This window comes from Equus caballus, chromosome 21 (assembly GCF_041296265.1).
Source record: "Equus caballus isolate H_3958 breed thoroughbred chromosome 21, TB-T2T, whole genome shotgun sequence".
In the NCBI taxonomy this organism is placed as follows: domain Eukaryota; kingdom Metazoa; phylum Chordata; class Mammalia; order Perissodactyla; family Equidae; genus Equus; species Equus caballus.
The window spans coordinates 25,611,823-25,625,979 of NC_091704.1; positions in this window are offsets into that span (position 1 = coordinate 25,611,823).

Consider the following 14,157-nt stretch of genomic DNA (forward strand, 5'->3'; position numbering starts at 1 on the left):
TCAAATCCAAGATACCGTGTTAGGTTTACTCTCTCTGCCCTGTTTCGCCCTTTCAGCCTCTAACCCGTGTTGCATTTGCTTGTGAGATCCTGGAGGCGGGTTCATTTTCACACCATCACTGCCATTGATACTTACTGGGCAGGCAAATTTCAGTTCACCCAAAAGCCTTCACAGAGAAGCTCATGGCAGGTTTATTTCTAAGGGGTGAAATCGTAAAAATCAAAAAATGTCATCCGGTAGGTAAGCGGTTAAACTCTAGTGGCACTTTATTCTCCTTCCCCGGCGTCCCACCCTAGGCGCACAGTGTCCCACCCACCGTCAGGTGGTGACCCCACACACTCACCCCCGGCTCCGTTCCCCAGGAGGAGAAGGCAGGGGCAGGAGAGCAGGGCTCTGAGCTCCTCTGGGCAGAGGGGTGAGGCCCACAGCAGCACGCGTGCTCCCCACCCGCCCGCCCTCAGAGCCGGGAGCGCAGCCATCCTTGTCGCTGCTGCTCCAGACTGTGACAAGCACAGAGGGACGGGGACGCTGGGCCGAGAGGGATGCGCAGGCCCATCTCCACGGCCGCTTCAGCAGGGAGAGGAGCAGCTCCCGGGGCAGCGTCCTCACCTATTCCCAGCGAGAGCTCGGGGTGCAGGGCAAGCTTCCTCGCCCTCCGGACTCAGGGCCAGCACTGCCCCACACTCCCCTCCCCACTCTGTGACCTGTGAGCCTGTCTCTACGCTTGCTGGAGCCTCTGCAAAGCCCCTCCCTACAGCCCCACAAGTTCAAGGGCCAGAGAACGCAGGAGAGGACAGGCGGGGCCCATCGTGGGCTTGGGGTCTTAGAGGTTTTGCTCATCTGGAAAGAGCCCAAAGCTTCCATTGGTTTTTGTAAGGACGGTGTGATGGGGACTTGAGGTGCAATGGGGGAGCTGGGGCGAGGGCAGGTGAGCCACCCTGCAGTCGGCCTCCCCCCATGGCCCTGTCCCTTCTGGAAGCCAAAGCAGACGCTCAGGAAGGGCGGAGCCTGACCCCGTTCTTTCCCCCTAGCAGGGCACAGACAGAAGCCACGACCTCTAGGGAGAAAACAAGTGTATTTGGGGAAAATTGGGGTAGGAGGACAGCATTAGCACGGAGGGTGGGATAAGGAGCAAAACCAGGTTTTCTGTTCGTCCGCTTGCCCGTTCGGGCAGAGAAGCGTTCCTACGAGGAAAGCTGTGTCAGGCACAGTCTGCTCATCCCGGGAGAGGCATATCTGAGGAGAGCGTGGCGGGTAATGGATTGGCTGAGGCAGCTGCCACCCTCAGCCCAGGCTGGCAGGGTTTGGCCGGGGACCGCGGCTGCCCGGATGGCAGGGTCCCGTCGCCATGCCTGCTCTGATCCATCCCCTCGTATTCGGACAGTTGTGGTCCCTGGAGGTGGGTTGGGGACTGTCCTCTGTGATTGTTCTCCTCTGCTCTGGGGAGGAGGGAACGTCGTGGTGACAGGTATGTCCGGCTTGCCAGGCCTGAAATGGGTTTTGCGATGCTTCTGCTGGGAGGCCAGAAGTTCTCGGCCAGCCTCAGTTTCCCTCCCAGGACGCAGACACAGGATGTCACTGTCGATGGCGCCTGAACAGCCCCGCCATCCGACGCCGAGCTGTGTGTGACCCGTGCCCGGCTCTGGGCGGTGGCTGAGGCGGGCTTGCCTTTGCGAGGGGCTCCTCTGGTGCTTCCTCCTTGTTGGGCCTCAGGCAGGGCAGGAGGCGTCTCAACATTTTTCTGAGAGGGCTGTCGCGAGGATCCTCTTCCTTTGCAGGCGGGGGCTGGAGGGGTTTGGTCTCGAGGGTGTCTCCCACGTCCCCGACCTGGCTCCGAGACTGGGACCCTGACTCCCCGTCCAGTGTTGCCACCCCGCGGCAGGGCTCTGGTGAGGCCCCACCCCTGCTCTCCTCCCGAGGCTCTTCCCTGGCCACGGGGGACCCTGAAGTCGGCCCCCGACGGCCTTGCTCGGCCCCCACGAAGGTCCCACCCCGCCCTTTTCTCTCTGAGAGGCCGCGTGGGAAGGTTGGAGAAGGCGGCCGGCCCTCCTGTCCCGAGAGAGAGGCTTCTGAGGGCCCACTGCCATCGCCAGGTAGGGTCCCTCCCAGGGCCTTCTGATTTTCCTCACACACAGGTGAGGGAGCAGGGAGGGGACGGGCCAGCCTGGGAACTGATGGTTTGGTCGTCCAAGTTAAGACCTGGTCACCCGGAGGAGGCTCAAGAGGTTTTCCCGTCAAGTGTGCAGAGTCAGCTTTCGAGGGGGCCCCAGAATCACAGGTGGCTGCGGGGGGCAGAGGGGACCGTGGAAGGGCCGAGGGTTGAGCCTCACATGCTTCCAGAGCTGCAGGCCCCAAGGGCAGGAGGGGTAGGCCCCAGCGGAAATTCAGCCCAGACGTGATAGTGTGTGCTGGGAGCATCTGAGGAGTGCGTGGATCGTCTTGTTCTTCTTCCCAGACCTCCGTTTGCATGCTCTCCGTGATGTCTGTCTCGAGCAGCTTCTGGGCGTCAGGGTTGGCGACTGAGGGGCTGTCGGTCTCTCCCTGCCTATGTGTGGGGCCTCCCCAGAATGAGGCCACTGGTGGGTGGCAGGACAGGGGCCCTTGCTGGGACCCGAAGTGCGACGGCACGGGGAAGAACAAGACCTGGATCGTGTTCCAGCGGGAGGGGAACGTTTCAACGCGACAGCTCACGCGGCCGTGGCCTGAGTTGGGAAATGGCCAACACGAGTGAGCTGGAGCCGAGCTCGTGGCAACAGGGCGTAGTGGAGTGGTGGTCAGGGCCGAGGGCGGTTCTGCTGGCAGGGTGGAGGCCCAAGGTAGAGTGCGCTGGGTGAGAAGAGCCAGGGAAAGTGCTGGAGCCGTGGTGAGAGGAGCACCTTGCACGGGCTTCCCGCGTGGCTGGCGGACTCTAGCAGACGCTGTCTTGCACGCCTCCCCAGGGGAGGCTTGAGATGTCAAGCGATGGAAACACCCCTTACAAGACAGCCTCCCCGGGGAGCTGCGGGAAACAAGATGCACAAGCTGTAGCCAGGAGCAGAGGGCCCTGGGACAGCAGGGCAGGCCAGGCCAGGCCAGGTGCGGGTGGCCCCTTGAGAGCCATGGCCCTCCCTGGCCCTCCCTTCACTTCACCGAATTCTCCTGCTGTCCCTCCCCCCCAGGCCTCTTGCCACCCCCTGCCCCATGGCTCCCCTCCCAGCTCAGCCCCAAGCTGCCTGTAGCCCCGGGGCACGTCAGAGACTCTGCGAGGAAGAAGCCCAGGAGAGAAGGGCAAGATTCCTTACCTTGGCGAAAGGGACCTCAGGCCCCCCACTTCTGCCAGGTCCTTCCGGCCAGCTCTGTAAGCTAGAAATGAGGGCACTGGGTCACAGCCGTGAAGGCGGGGGCCTAGGGCTCTGGCAGGAGGCTGCGTGCAGTGTGCCTTTAGGGGAGACCGTTTGAGGTCAGACTCTGGAGCCCAGGCACCAGTGCCCAAGGCCACGGGATCCCTGACGGGGATGGCAAGGCTGCTGATGGGTTGAGGTTTGTCGTGGACCAAGTGCTTCAACCTCCACCACAGCCCACATGCCCCTGCTGGGCAACACCCTGTTCCGGACGCCTGCTGGCCTGGGCCTTGGTTCCGCGCACAGCATCTGGCAAGCACTCAGGTTTTCCTCTCCTTGCCGGGAGCCTCGCTGAGGGCTCTGTTTCCTGAGGGACAGGCTCTGTCCCTGGCATCCTCGAGCCCACGGAGCTGGGCGCTCAGGGACAGGAGGTGCAGGCCAGCTCTGGGGCACAGGGCTGAATGGCAGGAGCTTGCTTACCTTTCAAAGCTCCCCTTTTCTTCCTGCTCCTGCTGCTCCTCCCTCTGGGCTCCACTTGACGCTGAGGTGAGAGAAAAGACAAGAAACTGCGGAGTCTGAGCCCCAAGGCTCCCTCTCCTCTCTCTGGACCAGCCGCAGACGCACAGCGTTTGTGAGCGGGATGACTGCCTACCCTGAACTCCTGGGGCTCTGGGGTGTTCCTTCCCTTTTACTTCCTTTTGAAGTGGATAACTGAACACAAAATGGACGTTTGCTGTCTTCCTTCTCTGAGGATCGTAAGCAGGTCCCCATGTGGGACCAGCGTGCATCTTCTGTCACTGTTCCTCTGCTCGAGAAGCGCGCGCCTTCTCAGAGGTACAGGATCGTGTGAGCTTCCTCAGGGAGGACTCTGCTTCCTGAGGCTACAGCCCCACTCCAGGTCCTGCCCAGAGGCTCTCGGGGGCTCAGCTGTGCCCTCAGATCAACCACGACAGAGAAAAGGCCCGCCTGAGACACCTGCCCCGGGGAGGTGGCTGGGGAACGGGTGCTCAGGGCCTGTCTTCCCACAGATCCCACTCGGCATCCCGTCCGTGGCCACTGGTCGCTGGCCTCTGGGGCCTTTCCCTGGAGCCCTCTACCACACCGGGACTCCTGCTCGGAGGTCTTCGGACCGAAATCCCTGTGCCCACTCTCCCCCCTGCCCACCCAACCTGGCTGGTCTCTAGAAGGATGATGTTCTGTTCTTTCCCGTCCCTGGGGTCCCTCTAGTTGATTCAGAGAAGTGGAAATCACAGTAAAAGAGGAGAGAGACTCGTCTTCTGGTGGGTCTGGGTCCAGGATTTCTTACCTTCCTGACGTTTCTCCTTTTGTCAGTTGGTTGTGAGGGCGAATTCCTCTTGGGGGAGGGGGGGAAGAACAGGAGGAAGAGCCCCAGTCCATACAGGATGCGGAGGATGGTCCCAATCACCCAGGAGGCGGCACTGGAGCTCAAGCAGGTAGCAACAATGCTTTGTAGACGTAAGATAGGAGTTTCCATGTCTCAAGTCTAGTCCTACTCTCAGGCAACTGAGCGCTGGGAGTGACTTGGAGATTAGAACCCCACGCCCTCATCGTGGAACTGTGGCCGTGTCACGGGGGCTCCTGAGGGGGGAGGGGGGAGGGGCAGGCGAGAGGAGGGCAGCCGATTGGACCCCAGCCCCTGCGCCGCCAACTGGCCTCCAACTGCCTCCCTCCACCCTCCTGGGCCTTCTAGACCTTAGCTGGTTTTCTGTTTCTTCCACCTGGAAGCCAGCTGTCGCCCGGTTCCTTGCCTCTCCTGGATTCTTGGTTTGAAGCCACCTATCTCAGGGCCTTTGAAAGTCTGCAGTTCTCCCAGGAATTCGAGCTAGTTCCCAGGGACTCACACCCTCATTCTCCTCTGTCCTCAACTCCGACTGTTGTTTTCACCTCACTTATTGACTCTGTGTGTGCGTGCCAGGACACTGAAGTGCTGCTCTCTTAGCTGATCTCAGTTATAGAATGCAGCGTTCTCGACTCTAGTCACCACGTCAGACATGAGATCCTCAGAGCTCCTTGATCTCAGGGCTGAGAGTTGGTCCCCTTTGACCTGCCTCTCCCTCTCCCTCCCACTCCACAGCCGCTGGCCACCACTTTTGTACTCTCTGTTTCTGTGAATTGACCTTTCTTTTGTCGTTTTTCGAGTTCACGTGTTAAGCGACCCCAGGCAGTATCTGTCTTCCTCTGTCTGGCTTGTTCCACTGAGCGTAACGCCCGCCAGGTTCATCGATGTTGTGCCAGTCTCCACTCCATTTGTCCACGTAACAAGCTTTTGGTTTCGTCAATCTGGAAGTCCCACTTTATTTTACGCTTGTTTGGCTTTGAATATGAACGTTGTTATTGTTTCGATCAACCTTTGCCATCTTCGCTCAGGACGACTCACCCAAAAATGGAAACTAATCATTTCTTACGGAACATAAGCATAATCAAAATTTAAGTAACTAAACCTCCCAGTAATGTGTTTTATGTTAGTCGCATTTCTACTTCTGAAGTGAGAAAGCCTTCACCAAGACTTATGGGACGTGCTGGACACACACACACACACACACACACAGACACACACACACGCGCGCCCATACATAACGCAGGCGTGGACACATTTGCACAGACCAATTCAGGCCTTTCCAACCAGAGAATTCAGCACATTCTCATTTTCTCTAAGCTTTTCTGTCGTCTTGACCCTGTTTCTTCTCATTCCGCCCGAAATAGACCGTCTTCCGTTTCCAGAGTTTAGACGGCTGTGTGGCCCAGCCCGAAGCCGGGCACGGCTCGAGTGAGCTGAAGTGCTGCTCTTGAGAGCGGACGTTGGGGCCGGGTCCGTGGCCCGGGTTGGAGTCCAGTCTGAGGCAGCCCTTTCTGGTCTCCCCGGTTTGCCCGCCACGCGATCTCTTTCTCAGAGTTGGCCTTGCCTTCCCCTTCCTGCCCCCTCCGGGCCCCCGGAGCCTCGAGTCTTGCCTGAACCTGTAGAAAGAGGGCCCTTCGAGTCCTAGAGGAATTCCCTGGTGACATCATCGGACATGCCTTTTTCAGTGAGAACTGGGGGTTCACTTAGGGATTGTACTTTTTGGTCAACGTGTTAACTTTTCAGACTCGTTGGACAGGTAGTGCTTAGATATCCGGGTTTATACTTATTACACAGCTATCCATACACACAGCGACGGAGAGAGACTCTTTTAACTGATAATAGGGTAATCTTACTTATACCAAAAGCGTTAAGGTCTACGTTGTTCTTACTAGCTTCACATGATAAATACGTTCCCGATTTACGAATGTGTGTGATCACAGCAGAATTTGCAACAGGGTAACTCTCTTAGCAGGCCCCAAGATGATCTTTAACGTCTTTCTCAACAGTTAAAACAACTTTGTTCTTCTGAAGTCCAACAAAGACCTTTTTCTGGAGCTGGGACTCCTAATTGGGACGCTTGGCTAGCGTATGACTGTGACCAGAGTCCCACATTCAGGCTCTCGCACGCAAGAGTTCTGGACTCAGGGCCTCCTCAAAGCCAGCTGCCCAGGTCAGGGACTGACATGACTCGGGCCTCCCGCGTGTTCCCTGAATTGGCCTGCCTGCCAGCTCAGAGAGAGGATGAGGAGCGAATGTGTTTTAAAATGCAAATCAATCGGAAAGCTCTTCCGGGAAACCTGACCCACCTGGAACAGTGTCAATAGTAGAGGGGAACCCCTGGTATTAAATAAAGACCGCCCACCCCAAATTTAGGGAAATTGGATTGTTTCCCTGACATACACGATGATTTCTATCTCTGTCATAGCAGAAGACAGAAGTACAGGAATTGCCTGCTGCTCCGATATTAAGACGAGTTTCAGAAAGGTTCCCTTTTCTCTTCCGTTCAATAGAGAAGCGATAGGAGGGCCAGGAACGCACTGACATTTTCTTGCTCTGTTGGGATTCATTGGATTCCGTTACCATTTAATCTAGCGATTCTGCGCTAGTACTCAAGTGAGAAACTGCAGTTGTGTGTTCATTCCCAAATAATTTGAGTCCACAGCAACCATGAGCTAGTTTCTTCTTAATTCAAGTGGAAATCCAGTTCATTCAGGGGACCTGCTCCGCAGGTGCGGATCTCTGTCTACTTAATGTTCTCTGGAGACGAAGAACAAAGAGCTTGTGACAGGTTGAAGGTCAGGGGTCTCCTGTCCAGATACGTTCTGACAGTGTTTTATTCAATGTGGTGATACCTGGCCCTCCCACGTCCTCGGCACCTGTCGTGCGTTAGGTAACGGCATTTTTTTCCTGAGGAAATGGCTCAATCTAAGATATGGTGTTAGGGTTAGTCTCTCTGCCCTGTTTCAGCCTTTCAACCTCTAATGCGTGTTGCATTCTTTCTAAGTTCCTGGAGGCTGGCCCATTTTCAAGCCTTCGTTACTCATTGCCATTGATATTAACCGTGCAGAAAAATTTAGGTTCACGCCAAAACCTTCCCCAGAAGTTCATAGCAGCTTTATGCATAGGGGACATTATAAAAACCAAAAACTGTCCTTCAGTAGGTAAGTGGTTAAACTCTGGTGGCACTTTGTCTCCTTCTCCCGGGTCCCAGCCTAGGTGCACAGTGTCCCACCATCAGATCATGCCGCCACACACTCACCCCCGGCTCCATTCCCCAGGAGGAGAAGGCAGGTGCAGGAGAGCAGGGCCCTGTGCCCCTCTGGGCGGAGGGGACAGGCCCGCAGCAGCCTCTGTGCTCCCCAACCGCCCACCCTCAGAGGCCGGAGCTCAGTCGTGGTCGTCGCTGCTCTTCCAGACTGTGACAAGGACAGAGGGAGGGCGACGCTGGGCCGAGAGGGTTGCGCAGGCCCATCTCCACGGCAGCTTCAGCAGGGACAGAAGAAGCTCCTGGGGCAGCGTCATCTATTCCCACCAAGAGCTCGGGGTGCGGGGCAAGCTTTCCCGCTCCGGACTCAGGGCCAGCACTGCCCCACACTCCCCTCCCCGCCCTGTGACCTGTGACTCTGTCTCTACACTTCCCGGAGCCTCTGCAAACCCCCTCCCTACAGCCCCAGAAGCTCAAGGGCCAGAGAACGCAGGAGAGGACGGGTGGGGCCCATCCTGGGCTGGGGTCTAGAGGTTTTGCTCATCTGGGAATAGCCTAAAGCTTCCGTTTGTTTTTGTAAGGATGGCGTGATGGGTACTTCGCGTGCAATGAGGGAGTTGGGGCCAGGGCGCGTGAGCCACGCTGCAGTCAGCCTCCCCCCATGGCCCTGCCCCTTCTGGAAGCCACAGTAGACACTCAGGGAGGGCGGAGCCTGACCCTGCTTCTACCCCTAGCAGGGCGAGACGGAGGCCACCAGGTCTCAGGGGAAAAGAACATGTATTTGGGGGAAATCGGGGTTGGAAGGCACCATCAGCACAGAGGGTGAGGTCAGGAGAAAAACCAGAAGTCCTTGGCGAACCCTCAGTCTGTCTCCCAGCGCCCAGACAAAGGATGATACTGTGGATGGCGCCTGAACAGCCCTGCCATCCGACGCCGAGCTGCGTGTGACCCGTGCCTGGCTCTGGGCGGTGGCTGACGCGGGCTTGCCTTTGCAAGGGGCTCCTCTGGTGCTTCCTCCTTGTTGGGCCTCAGGCAGGGCAGGAGGCGTCTCAACATTTTTCTGAGAGGGCTGACGTGAAAAACCTCTTCTTTTTCCGGCAGGGCCTGGAGGGGTTTGGTCCCGAGGGCGTCTCCTGTTCCTCCGACCTGGCTCCAAGACTGGGACCCTGACTCGCCCTCCAGTGTTGCCACCCCACGGCAGGGCTCTGGTGACGCCCCACCTCCACTCTCTTTCAGAGGCTCGTTCCTGGCCATTGCTGACCCTGGACTCAGGTGTAGACGGCCTTGCTCGGCCCCCACGACCGTCCCGCTCTGCCCATTTCTGTCCGAGAGGCTGAATGCGAAGCTCGGAGAAGGCGGCCGGCCCTGCTGTCCCATCAGAGAGGCCTCGGAGGGCCCACAGCCATTGCCAGGTAGGGTCCCTCCCGGGGCCTTCTGGTTTTCCTCACTCACAGGGGAAGTTGAAGGGAGGGGAGGGGCCAGGCGCGGAACTGATGCTTTTGTGGTCAAAGTCTTATGTTTCTCTCCTGGGTGGGGCTCAAGAGGTTTTCCCGAGAACTCTGCACTGTCGGCCTTCAAGCGGGTGCCGGAATCACGGGTGGCAGAGGAGGGAAAAGTAGACCGTGGAAGGGCCAAGGGTTGAGCCTCACTTGCGTTCAGCTCAGCCGACTCCAAGGACGGGAAGGGTGGGCGCCAGCGGACATTCAGCCCAGACGTGATACTGGGTGCTTCGAGCATCTGAGGGCTGCCTGGGGCGTCTTGTTCTTCTTTCTCTGGCCAGGCCTTCGTCTGTGTTCTTTTCCTGATTTCCATCTTGAGCAGCTTTGGCGCATCAGGGTTGGCAAGTGAGGGGCTCTCCGTCTCTCCCTCCCTGTGTGTGGGGCCTCCCCGGAATGAGGCCACTGGTCGGTGGCAGGACAGGTGCCCTTGCTGGGACTGGAGGTGCGCTGACCCGGGGAAGAACAAGACCTTGATCATGTGCCACTGCGAGAGGAACTCGACGCGCCAGCTCATGCGGCCGTGGCCTGAGTTGGGAAATGGCCAAGAGGAGTGAGCTGGAGCTGTGCTCATGGCAGTAGTGTCCGGTGGGATTCTGGTCAAGTCAGCTGGAGGTTCCGCCGGCAGGGTGGAGGCCAGAGGTATAGGGGTGTGGGTCAGAGGCCCCAGGGAATGTGCTGGAGTCATGGTGAGAGTAGCACCTGCCACAGGCTTTCCGCGTGGCTGCTGGGCTCTGGCGTATGCTGTGTTGCTCGCCTCCCCAGGGTAGCCTTGACATGATGAGCGATGGGAGCATCCCTTGGAAGACAGCCTCCCTGGGGAGCTGCGGGAGCCAGGAGGCACAAGCTGCAGCCGGGAGCAGAGGGGCCCGGGACAGCAGGGCAGTCCAGGCGGGGGTGGCCCCTTGGGAGCCATGGCCCTCCATGGCCCCACCTCCACTTCACCAAATTCTCCTGCTCTGCCTCACCGCAGGCCTTTGGCCACCCCTGTCCCCGTGGCTCCCCTCCCAGCTCAGCCCCAAGCTGCCTGCAGCCCTGGGGCCACACCAGAGACTCTGGGAGCAAGAAGTCCGGGAGAGAAGGGCAAGATCCCTTACCTGTGCGAAAGCGACACCTGGCCCCGCACTTCTGCCAGGCCCTTCCCAGCAGCTCTGGGAGCTAGAAATCAGGAGACTGGGTCACAGCACTGAAAGCGGGGCAGGGGCGGTGGAGAGGGCTCTTACAGGAGGCTGCGTGCACTGTGCCTTTAGGGGAGTCTGTTGGGAGGTCAGACTGTCGAACCCGGGCACCAGTGTCCAAGGCCACCGGATCCCTGATGGGGCTGGCAAGGCTGCTGATGGGTTGAGCTATGTCATTGACCACGCGCTTCCACCTCCACCACAGCCCACGTGCCCCGGCTGGACGAGACCCTGTTCCAGGCCCCTCCTGGCCCGGGCCCTGGTTCCCAGCACAGAATGTGGCAAGTCCTCAGGTTTTCGTCTCCCTCCCGCAAACCTCCCTGAGTGTTCTGTTTCCTGAGGGACGGGTTCTGCCCCTGGCATCCTCGAGCCCGTGGAGCTGGGCGCTCAGGGACAGGAGATGGGGGCCAGCTCTGGGGCACGGGGCTGAATGGCAGGAGCTTACCTTTCAAAGCTCCCCTTTTCTTCCTGCTCCTGCTGCTCTTCCCTCTGGGCTCCACTTGACGCTGAAATGAGAGAAAAAAGAAGCAGCTGTGGGGGCTCCCTCTCCTATCTCTGGACCAGCCGTGGACACTTAGCGTTTATGAGGAAGACGACTGCCTGCACTCAGCTCCTGGCGCCCGGGGGTGTTTCTTTCCTTTTACTCGTTTTTGAAGTGGAGACTAGAACGTGAAACGGATCTTTGGTGTCTTCCTTCTTTGGAGAACGTGAGGAAGGATGATTTTCTATGTGAGACCCACCATGGATTTCTTTCGTCACTGTTCCTCTGTTCAAGAATCACGCACATTCGCAGACGTCCAGAAGCCTCTGAGCTTCCTCGGGGAGGACTCTGCTTCCCGAGGCCCGAGCCCCACTCCAGACCCTGCCTGGAGGCTCTCGGGGGCTCAGCACTGCCCTCAGATCAGCCCCGACAGAGGAAAGGCCTGCTCAAGACGCCTGCCCCAGGAAGGCGGTGGGGGAACCAGAGCTCAAGACCCGTCCTCCCACGCAGATCCCACTCAGCATCCCTTCCTCAGCCGCTGGTCACTGGACTGGGGACTTTCCCTGGAGCCCTCTACCACACCTGGACTCCTGCTCTGAGATCTTCCGAGGGAAATCCTCGTGCCCTCTCTAATCCCTGCTCGCCCAGCCTGGCTTGTCCGTGGAAGGAGGATGTTGTATTCTCTGCCAGTTCCGGAGTCCCTCTACTTTGATTCAGAATCTTGGAAATGACAGTAGAACAGAAGAGAGACTCATCTTCTGGTGGGTCTCTGCCCAGGGTTTCTTACCTTCCTTATGTTTCTGCGTTCACAAGGTGGTCGCGAGGATGGATTCCTCTGCAGGGAGGGAAGGCGCAGGAGGAAGAGCCCCAGTCCACACAGGAAGGGGAGGATGGTCCCAATCACCCAGGAAGTGGAACTGGAGCTCGGCCAGGTAGCAAAGAGGCTTTTCAGAAACATGAGAGGATTCTGCATGTCAGAAATGCAGTGCTGCCCTCAGGCAACTGAGCTCTGGGAGTGGCTTGGAGATTATTACCCCAGGCCCCCATGACAGAAGTGCGGCCTTGTCACAAAGGGCTCTTGAGGGCTGCGGAGGGGACAGCAGGGGAGCAGGCTGGACCAGAGCCCCTCCCCCACCCTCTAGCCTACGTCTCCCTCCCTCTACCCTCCTGGGCCTTCGAGACCTTAGCTAGTTTTCTATGTCTTCCCCCTGGAAGCCAGAGGTCACCGGGTTCCTTGCGTCTCCTGGATTCTTGGTTTGAAGCCAGCTATCTCATGGCCTTCGAAAGTCTGAAGTTCTCCCAGGAATTTGATCTAGTTCCCAGGGATTCATACCCTGATCCTCCTCTGTCCTCAACTCTGATTGCTGTTTTCACCTCACCTAGTGACTTTGTGTGTGTGTGTGTGTGTGTGTGTGTGTGTGTGTGTGAGAGGACACTGAAGTGCCAGTCTCCTAGCTGATTTCAATTATGCAATTCAGTGTTCTCGACTGTAGTCACCACGCCAGACATTAGAACCTCCGACGTTTTTCATCTGAGAGCTGAAAGTTTGTCTCCTTTCACCTGCCTCTCTCTATTTCCCCCACCCCACAGCCGCTGGCCACCACTTTTCTATTCTCTGTTTCCATGAGTTGACCTTTCTTTTATAGTTTTCCGAGTTCACGTGTAAGTGAGCCCAGGCAGTATCTGTGCTTCTCTGTCTGGCTCGTTTCATTGAGCATAACGCCCGCCAGGTTCATCCATGTTGCGCAAATCTCAGCTCCATTTGTCCACATAACAAGCTTTTGGTTTCGTCAATCTGCAAGTCCCACTTTACTTTGCACTTATTTGGTTTTGAATACGAACGTTGTTATTGTTTCCACCAACCTTTGCCATCTTCACTCCGAACGACTCACCCCCAAATTGAAACTAATCATTTATTATTTAACGTAAGCATACTAAAAGTTTAAGTAATTAAACCTCCCAATGATGTGTTTTGTGTCAGTAGCGTTTCTGCTTCTGCAGTGAGAAAGCCTTTACCAAGACTTATGGCACATGCTGGACACACACACACAGACACACACACACACACACGCCCGCACATACGCAGGCGTGGACACATTGGCACAGAACACTTCAGTATTTTCAAAGCAGAGAATTAAGCATATTCCCATTTTCTTTAATCTCTTATGTCGTCTTGACCCCATTTCTTCTTACTCTGCCTCAAATAGACAGTCTTCAGTTTCCAGAGTCCAGACGGCTGTGTGGCCCAGCCCGAAGCCGGGCACGGCTCGAGTGAGCTGAAGTGCTGCTCTTGAGAGCGGACGTTGGGGCCGGGTCCGTGGCCCCGGTTGGAGTCCAGTCTGAGGCAGCCCTTTCTGGTCTCCCCGGTTTGCCCTCCACGCGATCTCTTTCTCAGAGTTGGCCTTGCCTTCCCCTTCCTGCCCCCTCCGGGCCCCCGGAGCCTCGAGTCTTGCCTGAACCTGTAGAAAGAGGGCCCTTCGAGTCCTAGAGGAATTCCCTGGTGACATCATCGGACATGCCTTTTTCAGTGAGAACTGGGGGTTCACTTAGGGATTGTACTTTTTGGTCAACGTGTTAACTTTTCAGACTCGTTGGACAGGTAGTGCTTAGATATCCGGGTTTATACTTATTACACAGCTATCCATACACACAGCGACGGAGAGAGACTCTTTTAACTGATAATAGGGTAATCTTACTTATACCAAAAGCGTTAAGGTCTACGTTGTTCTTACTAGCTTCACATGATAAATACGTTCCCGATTTACGAATGTGTGTGATCACAGCAGAATTTGCAACAGGGTAACTCTCTTAGCAGGCCCCAAGATGATCTTTAACGTCTTTCTCAACAGTTAAAACAACTTTGTTCTTCTGAAGTCCAACAAAGACCTTTTTCTGGAGCTGGGACTCCTAATTGGGACGCTTGGCTAGCGTATGACTGTGACCAGAGTCCCACATTCAGGCTCTCGCACGCAAGAGTTCTGGACTCAGGGCCTCCTCAAAGCCAGCTGCCCAGGTCAGGGACTGACATGACTCGGGCCTCCCGCGTGTTCCCTGAATTGGCCTGCCTGCCAGCTCAGAGAGAGGATGAGGAGCGAATGTGTTTTAAAATGCAAATCA